Below are 10,071 nucleotides of genomic sequence, written 5' to 3' on the forward strand. Positions count from 1 at the left end.
GAGCTATATGCTTAATATTTTCCCTTTTCAGTGATATGAGATTGGGCATATTTTTTAATCAGTAAATTAGAAACATGTGGGATAATAATTTAGAACAGTTTCTAAATGGATGAGAAAATGAGAGTGCTCAAATTTAAACAATATTTGAGAGATCAGTCCACCATAATAAGAACATCTTTGTTCAGATAGATTTAATGTTTCCAACTGTATTTTTTAAAGTATAAATTCATGAACTTTACATCCCAAATACTGTTTATAAAGACCCAGGCTTTTCCTCCTTGATTTTACCTTACAAATTTTGATTTATATTGAATATTTCTATTTATAAATCAAAGTGCTAATTAAACATTTAATTTAATCTCTTTAATACACCAATAACATATCATTAAATATAGCTTCCTACATTTAAAAAAGATCATTCTACTTCAATGGACATATCAGCGAATTAAATAGCAATAATGGTTATATGATATTCAAATGAAGAGATCATAGATTAAATTTCAAATAGATTGATATCGTATCAAACTTGTCTCTATCAACCTGAAGATGCTGGCACATAATACTTTTCTGCTTCCTCGAAAAGTTCAAAAAACAGAGAAAGCCTCCTCAGGTAGCAATTTAAAATGATACATCAAGGAGATACTAATGATGACCCAAATGTTGCTCTCTTTTTCTAACCTTTCGAAGACCCTGAACAACCAATATTTTATGACCCCTACATAGACTGGCCCCCTGTGCCCACTAAAATAGCATAAAATAGTGTTGGGAACTGGTAAATTGGAGATAGACTGTATTTAATAGTCAACTTCTATCTAACATTTGAAACATTGATACCTTGTTGGCTGCTGAGTGATAATAAGGCGAGTATGAGAGCACTAATGCCAGGAACAGTACTTACTGCCAGACAGTCTAAAACTATGAAAAGAGAAGCTACGGACAGCTAGACTAAGCCCTTGTTCTCTATATGAGGCTTATCCAAGGCAAACATGTTCGTCTCTGAATTCCTTCTCTGCCAACCAATGCACTCCTTGGCTATCTTTTCTTATTAAATTTTTGGTCTCATGAAATGTAAATTATTTATATCAGATTAAGAAGAACACAAATGAAAATATGGAGCCACATATGGTGCATGAGAGAGCCAAATAAAAATGCTTTTAGGTGGGTTTTGCCATTGCTCTTTTTCTCGAGTGAGGAGTTGATTACATTTGTAATTGATTTCTGTGCTTCCATTTCACCATTAAAACATTACCACGTCGTCAATGATTCTGCCTTTGGTCAGAAAGTATCTCTTGCTGACACTCTTATCTTATCTTATAATGAAAAAAAATGACAAGTTTATGGATAAAAGCTGGCTTTCTGACTGCACTGGATGGTTGGCAGGCACAGGAAAGGAAACAAGCTATCCAACAACCACATCACTAAGAAGGCAAGCTTCTTTTATAAGATTTATTCCTAATTCTTTTGGGGTTAGAGAGCAGAATGTGATAAGAACGAGGGTTGCTCCTGACACCAGTTGCTCTCTGCTTGCCTCTCTCTAGGGCTCTCTCAGTACCACGAACTCCCCGAGGCCCAGAGATCACAGGTATGTGGAAGACTCTGACCCAACTCCGGCCCCACCCTCCTGGCCAGCACTTCAGCCTCGTGCTTGACACTTCCTTCCACCTGGATATTCAGCCAACACCTCTGGCTCCCAAATGTGTACAAAATGGAATCTCTCACCTCTGCTCTCTGCCTAACTTCCTTTCTCCCACCTCAATAAAACTCTCCTCTCACTTTTCTATTTCCTGTTTGCCACCATTATCTGTCACCCATCTTTGATGTCATGTATGGGTCCTTCTTCTGTTGCCCCCCACGTAGATTCTCCATCAGCCTCTCTTTGCCAAGTGAAGTTCCTGTTTTTGTGTACACTGTTATCAAAGACTCCAGTCTCCCCTTGTAGAAATCAGTCCTATCTTCCACTTTCGAAGATGTGTCTACCCAAAGCACAGCTGTCACAGGCCACCTTTGCCCCATACGGTACATTTGTATAAATCAGAAAAGGTATGTCATCTTCAAGACACTTGACTTTCATCTTTAAGGAAACTTCTCCTTAGATGATGCACTTTACAATGTATAGAGATCCACAGGGTCACCGTGTGAATGGCATTCGCTAAGGTTTTGCAGTGCACAATCCCCACACAACACCGGGCAGCCCTGTGATCCTGCCATCCCTCAACTCTACACATTTTAATGGCTCTTCATTGCCTGCAAAAATAAGTGCACATCATTGGCCTCGTGCAGGAGACTCGCCATACTCAGTTCCAGCCTGCATTTCCAATATTAGCCCTTATTCCTTACCTCCTCACTTGCCTATGTTCTACTCCAACTGCCACACTTTCTTAAGACTGAGTCACACTTGCCTGTCATCTCACTTTTGATCATTTATCTGCCTGGTATGTCCTTCCTCCTTTTTTTTTTTTACCTATAAATTTCCCACTCATTTTTAAATGTCATTTCTTCCAGAAAGCCTTGTCTTTTTCCCGCCCCAAGTAGAAAGTGAGTATTCTCTCCTTTAAATCCACTGTATTCTGTTTATACCTCAGTTATGATATGTATAATATACTGCCTTTCATTATAGCTATTGGCTCATTGAAGCGATATGTCCCACACAGTAAACCCTTTGAGGTAGATATTGTGTCATTTTATGTCTTCCTCAGATCCAAGTCCAAGATTTTATGCAGAACATTTTTTCAAGAAAATTTACTTAATTGAATGAAATCAGTGGATCTCACACCCAGTAAAGATGCGTTAGATTTTTGTGAATGATTATAAGCATTTATATTCCTTAAGAGAGTATAAAGAATTTATTTATTGTCTAAAAAATAGAATTAATACTGAAGTTTCCAATGTTTTCATCTGCATTGTGTTCCATTTGCTTTACTTCCCCAATAGCTGGATAACCCTTCATTGCTAATAGATACATAACCCATTGGTCACTCATGATTCCTTCTTGTCTTTGTCTTGTAAGTTTAGTCTATCCCTGATTTTATAGGTCTTCATTTCCCAACAGCTTCAGTGTAAATAAATAAGAGAAGTCTTGCAGTGAAAGTGAGGGTAGTTTCTTACTCAAAAGAAATTGCTCTTTTGAGAGCAGCTCACAGACCATTATAAGACAGGAAGCATTTCTGGTCTTCTATCTGCTGAGACTATATGCCGCTATGGGTTTCAGAGAAATCAAAATCTCAACCAAGTTGAAAACTTGTAATTCACTTTATCACTTTTCTGTTAAAACTATACTTAGTGCTAATGAGAAATCATTATCATTTTTGATTCAATTGGATTAACTTATAATTATGCAACAAGTACATATCTTTTCAGGAATATCTATGTATTTCTCAGGTCCATGGAATCTTAGAACTGTGTCTAAAATCTAGACTGTGGATGCCAATTGCAGACGGTAATGATCAATGACACAGAGACATAAATGCAAATGAGGTTGACAATATTTATATTTTAAAATCATTTTAAAGCCCCTGCTATGTCATATCTCCTCCATTGACTGAGCCTAACAAACACAGACCTTTGTGTTCAACAGCCCTTTGAGCTGAGAGCAAAGAAAAACTTTACTCTCCCTGATAAACTAATTTTCTACCTTTTTATCAAATTAAGAATACATTTTCCCCTTTTGTTTTGGCAATCAGGAAGAACAGAGTTAACTGAGATTGAACTCTTACTGTCTAGGCCCCAAAATACATATGAACACAGATGTTGAAGAACTCACAGGATGGTAATTTAAGCCACGGGGATTTAAAGGTCACCTGGTCTAATATTCCCAGTCAAGTCTGAACTCCCTCTACAGCTTCTCTGACACGTGGCCATCTAATCTCCACTTGAATTTGTCTAGCATAGAAAGCTCACTCTTGCACAAAGGAGTTTTTCCTCCTTAGGGTTAATTCCAAACTTCAGAAAGCCCTTCCTTACGGTGTACTGAAGTCAAATGTTTTCTTTAACTTCCCATTAGTTCCTAGCTCTGCCTTCCAGAGCTACAAATGATAAAAAGAAATCCCCCTTTCGCATTATGTTCCTCTTTGAATATTTAATTAAAACAGCCTGACTTTTCTTAATTCCTATCCAAGCTCTGCTCCTTGCCAGCTGTGAGACACTAGGAAAGTTACTCAGTATCTTTAAGCCTCAATGTTTCTCTCTGTAACATGGAGATAATGACAGAATTCCTCTTATAGGGTTATCTTAAAGATTTCGTGAGAAAGGAACTTGTAAAAGTGCTTGGTACATTGTCAGTACCCCCTGTAACTATCACAAAGATTTGTTTTTCTCGTACTCTCAGAATCTTATATGGGAAGCCCTCTTGCTCTTAGTCTATTACCATCTCTCCGTATTTGTTCTTATTCAAATTGCTCTTCCATGAGGCCTTTTCCACCTGCCTGGTAAACAGAACGTGGCAGTGATGTTGCCAGATCCCCGCACAGTCCTAGTGAGCCCTGCTCATACACCCAAATCCCACTCGTCCCTTTGCTGAGGTCTACCTTCCCTGCAGGCTGGAGCTTAGCACAGTGTCAGGGAAAACCACATTGGTGACTGGCATTGCCCACTTCCCTCTAGGAATCCCCAGGTCCCTCTTCCAAGCCTTTGATCCCCATGCAGAGCTGCAAAATCTAGGCGGTCATGTAAACCCTTTCTCAACCAGCTTCTTCTAGGCCTCACCAAAAATAAATAAATAAACCCACAGACTCTGTGCTCTTTATCCTCAGTGCTCTTGTCTGACCTGGTATTGACCAGCTAATCTGGCAAAATAATTGTGCTGCTGAGGTAATGGGAATGATGGTTTAATTTTTTACCCTTCCAGGTAAAAAAAAAAAAAAAAAAAAAAGTTAATTTTAGGCCAAACTTAGAACCTTGACACATTCTTGGAATGACTTTAAGTTTTTGGAAGTCTTTGATAACACTTGATTTTTTTCTTTCATCTTTTTTTTTCTTTTGCTGCAAATTTCTCAACAACTATTCTTACAAATTTTTCTTAGTTCTTTAAATTTGCCTTTAATTCTATGTGTGGGCTGTGTGTGTCTGTGTGTGTGTGTGTGTGTGTAGGACATTGCAAACCCCTATTCTGTTCACAAGAATAGAAGTGATATCTTTCTTAGGAATGCAATAGTGGAAATCTTAGGTACTGGGAGAGGGTGACGTGAGATGGGCTTCTCAATAAGAAATCTTGTGACATACCCAAAGGTACCTCCCCCAAAAAGCTTGCATTATCTGTGGCTTAGTCCAACTCTAAATACAAATTTATTAATGGTCCCATGCTATGAACATACTTATACATAAAGAGATACTTCACAATGCTGCTTGCTGCTTTGGGGGAGTGCATATTTACTGACAACACATGATTCTCTAAAAATTAAGAAATTAACATAAAAAGATAAAGAGAAGGGTGTCAAATGCCTTAGGGCCAGATGTTGTGAGCCTCTCATCCCTCAATATTTTCTTAATGCTCTTTTAATGCCAGACTTCAAAATGAATCATCCAAGAAAACTAAATAGACCCTTATAATCAAATAGATTTTTCAACCAAAGTCAACAAAAGCATGACTTTCCTGCATATTTCATGTATCCCCAAAACAGGAAATGACTGAAATTCCTCTAAAAGTTAGACTATTCTCTGAACATATCCAGTCAACCTTTTCCATTTAGAAGTTGTCCACACTAAATATGAGTTCATTCTTTGAATCCAAACTTACGGTAATATGTTTAAATTGATTTTGCTCACTCCAGTGGCTGGCTTTTCTGAGAAACATCTTCTATTGGCCTGTTTTCTACTTTGAGAGATGTAGCAAATTTCAGGAAGCCTATATTATAAAAATTTAAATGGAAATAAAATGAAAAACAAATCAGTGCCTCAAAGGGTTATGTCTGCTGTTACGTGACCATTCAAGTCAATCAAGTGGATTGAGGGATTCATAAAGACTAAAGCATCAGTAAAGTCCATCTTCTGTTTTCACAAACATCCAACATTCTCATTTATAAACAAGGAAGAACATGATTGTACTCTACATGAAAATTATAGAAACCACACAGACATGTCATGAACGAAAGACATTAAAGAGATTTTCTTTTGTAGAAATTGGTGGCTGGGGGCGGGGAGGAGTGGATGGGGAGACATGAGCCAATAAGAATATTGAACTTGGGTCAACCAATTAACCAGTTAACTGGGCTTCCAATCTGATGACCTGGGCAAATCAGAGAGGATGTTTCTTTTCTTTTTTTTATTTCAAAATAATAAGGGTGTACAAGTTTTAGGTTACATGGGTCACTTTTGTAAAGCTTCAGTCCCAGCTATAGGTGTGTCTGTCACCTAAATAACGTTCACTGTAGCCATTAGGTAGGTTTTTGCCCCTCTTCTCCTATCCCCTATGCCCTGCTTGATTTCCACTGAGTTTGACTTCCCTCTGTGCACATGTGTGCTCATCAGTTAGTTACAATTTAATAGTGGGTACATGTGGTAGTTGTTTTTCCATTCTTGAGATACTTCACTTAGGAGAATGATCTCCAGTTCCATTCAAATCATTGCAAAAGGCATTAATTCATCCTTTTTTCAAGTAGTAAAAGAAGAAAATACAAAAGACCCAAAGGATCACATGTCCTTAAATACTTTAATTTTTAAGGAGATTAAACCAGTTTTTGAATCAATATTCTACATATCCTAAATGCGCCATTGTTTTGAAAAACAGAACAGAGTTTCCCCAAGATATATATTGTCTTACTTGCTGGAAGCCTCCCTCTACCTCAAGATTCCCTTCCTTTTCCCCTTTGGGACCCTCACAGTCAGCCCCAAACTATTGAGACCTTATCTCTAACAAGAGTTCACATATTGGCAGTGATTTGTTCTGCAGCTCATTTTTTTATTATTCCTGACAGGTAGTTATTGGAAAGACCCTTGGACTTGGAGTCAGCAGTCCTGAGTGTCATATCCACTATGCCACCTATTAGTTGTTTGACTTATGAACTTCACATAACTTCATCTTTCTTAAAGTGTTTAATGAGAATAACACTTTGTACATTTTCTTATTTGAGAAATAATTATTTAGAGCCTGCTAAAACTGGACATGGCCTTAGAGGCTAGAGACACCCCTCTAAACTAGATCCTGTCTCTGCCTTTGAGAGGTTTATGGTTTAGGAGGGGAGACAGGCATGTGAATTGGCAAGTAGAATGCAGGGCAGTAAGTGCCAAGCAGGGAGAGGCCCCAGTGCCCTTCCTGAAAAATAAACATTTCTCAGAATTACTGATAAAATATATCCCTGGTACTTAAACTTCTAAGAAAACAGATAGAAACATGATGAGTCAGCTATCACAAAGTCAAAATATATGCAAGGCCAAAAAGTAAAATGGAAATTGTTTGTTTATGGAAGGGTATCCGGTAGATACATGGCTGCATTTCAGGGGATCAATAAAAATGTGTACGAAATTTTGTGGGTTTGTTCCATTTGGGAGATAAGGTCCTTAATTCTCATAAGATTAACAAAAAGTTGAATGACCCCAAAATGCCAGTAATCCATGTTTTCTAAGGTAGATACACTTTGGGGAAGTTGTAAGTGAAATACTCAGGTGGAAATATATGTGTCTTCTGTCACCAATTTACATGCTCCAGAAATTGCTAACATTTTTGTATTTACAATTATAAGACTTCACATATGGTAGATGTCTACACTATATGGAGTTGCTGAAAATGTCCTTTGAGATTTTAAAGTAAACTAATGCATAGCTCCCTTCCAAAACAAACAAAAAACTTAGCTTTTATAATCACTATTTCAATGAGGAAGAAAACTGAAGTCTTATAGATTACTTACTTAAATTAATACTTTGTATCATAACGTGGCTACGTATAGAGATGTCCAACAAGCTTTTATCTTAAAAGGACATGTGAAAAGAGAAGATAGGTTGATGTTTTTCTGTAACTGATTCAGTATTGTTCTCAAGCCATACGCTGCTGGGTATCAAGAGGAAAAAAAAAGTATTAAGTTTCTTCCAGCCTAAAAGAGTAGTTATACAAGGTTTTTATCTTTTAGAGGGAATAGTAAAATATGTAGAAATTAAAGTGGCATGATACCTGTATTTGCTTTAAAATATCTTTGAAAGGATGGGAAGTGGGAGGGCAAGAAAGGGGAGAGCAGGGCAGAGGGGAGGGCATGGAAGAAGAAGAAATAGAAATTTTTAAAAAGAGCTTTTTTGCAACAGGTTTGTTGCCAAAGCACAGGTGTTGTGAAAACCACCACTAAATCAAAGCCAAAATGATAAGGAAAAGATTCCTATTAACATTGTCGTCATTGTACATACAGATTCAGGCAGATCTACCACTGCCAGTCATCTGATCTACAAATGTGGTGGGATTGACAAAAGAACCATCAAAAAATTTGAGAGGCTGCTGAGATGGAAAAGGGCTCTTTCCAGCATGCTTGGGTGCTAGATAAACTGAAAACTGAGTGTGAGAATGGTATCACCATTGATGTCTCCCTGTGGGAATTTGAGATTGCAAGTACTACGTGACTATCATTCATGACCCAGGACATACAGACTTTATCAAAAACCGGATTATAGGCACATCTCAGGCTGACTGTGCTGTCCTGATGGTTGCTGGCAGGGTTGGTGAATTTGAAACTGGTGTCTCCGAGAACAGGGCAGGCCTGTGAGCATGCCCTTCTGGCTTACACCTGGGATGTGAAACAACTAATTGTTGGTGTTAACAAAATGGATTCCTCCTGAGCCACCCTAGAGCCAGAAGAGATACAGGAAGTCATTAAGGAAGTTAACACCCACGTTTAGAAAACTGGCTGCAGCTCCGACAGAGCAGCATTTGTGCCAGTTTCTGGCTGGAATGGTAACATGTTGGAGCCTTCTGCTCACGAGCCTTAGTTCAATGGATGAAAAAGTCACCCGTAAAGCCAGCAATGCCAGTGAAAACTCACTGCTTGGCTCTTTGGATTGCATCCTGCCACCAACTCGTCCAACCAACAAGCCCTTGTCTCTGCCCCTCCAGGATGTCTCCAAAATTGGTGGTATTGGTCCTGTCCCTGTGGGCCAAGTGGAGAGTGGGGTTCTCAAACCCAGCACGGAGGCACCTTTACTCCAGTTGGTTACAACTGAAGTAAAGTCTGTTGAAAGGTATCATGAAGCTTTGAGCAAAGCTCTTCCTGGAGACAATGTGAGCTTCAATGTCAAGAACGTGTCTGTCAAAGATGTTCGTCATGGCAACATTGCTGGTGACAGCAAAAATGGCCCACTAATGGGAGCAGCTGTCTTCACTGCACAGGTAATTATCCATCACCACCAAATCAGTGCTGGCTATGCCCCTGTGCTGGATTGTCACACAGCTCCCATTGCTTGCAAGTTCACTGAGCTGAAAGAGATTTATCACTGCTCTATTAAGAAGGTGGAAGATGGCCCTACATTTCTGAAATTGGGTTATGTTTCCATCACTGATATGGTTTCTGGCAAGCCCACATGTGTTGAGAGCTTCTCTGACTATCCTCCTCTGGGTCATTTTGCTGTGTGATCAGTTGTTTGTGATCAGTTTCAAATCAGTTGCTGTGAGTGTCATCAAAGCAGTGGACCCGAGGCTGCTGGAGCTGACAAGGCCACCAAGTCTGCCCAGAAAGCTCTGAAGGCTAAATGAATGCTATCCCTAATACCTGCCACCCACCCTTAATCAGTAGTGGACTCAGAACTGATGGTCTCAATTGCCCATTTAATTTTAACAGTAAAATACTAGTTAATGATTACTGGTAAAAACCTTCCGAAGGAGAGGAGAATGTTTTGAGGACCATTTGTTTGGGTGGGTGTGTTTGTGTGAGTGATGTGTGTGTGGAAGTTTTAAGTTATGAGTTTTTAAAATCAGTACTTTTTAATGGAAATAACTTGGCCAAAAATCTGTCACAGAATTTTGAGACCTATTAAAACAAGGCTTAATGAGGAAAAAGAAGAAATAGAAAAAGATAAAAAGAAAAAAAGGTAAGTGACACGTGCTTGACAGTATCTTGATAATTCTAGAATCAGGATATATGTTGGCTCATTATATCATTTTCT

At 38.6% G+C, this 10,071-nt stretch overlaps 1 pseudogene; it reads left to right on the forward strand.

The window, feature by feature from the left end:
* The first annotated feature begins 8,290 nt into the window (after nucleotides 1-8,290).
* LOC105822441 lies at nucleotides 8,291-9,541 on the forward strand (annotated as a pseudogene).
* Nucleotides 9,542-10,071: the final 530 nt, after the last annotated feature.

This window comes from Propithecus coquereli, unplaced genomic scaffold (assembly GCF_000956105.1).
Source record: "Propithecus coquereli isolate 6110/MARCELLA unplaced genomic scaffold, Pcoq_1.0 Scaffold61, whole genome shotgun sequence".
NCBI classification, from domain to species: domain Eukaryota; kingdom Metazoa; phylum Chordata; class Mammalia; order Primates; family Indriidae; genus Propithecus; species Propithecus coquereli.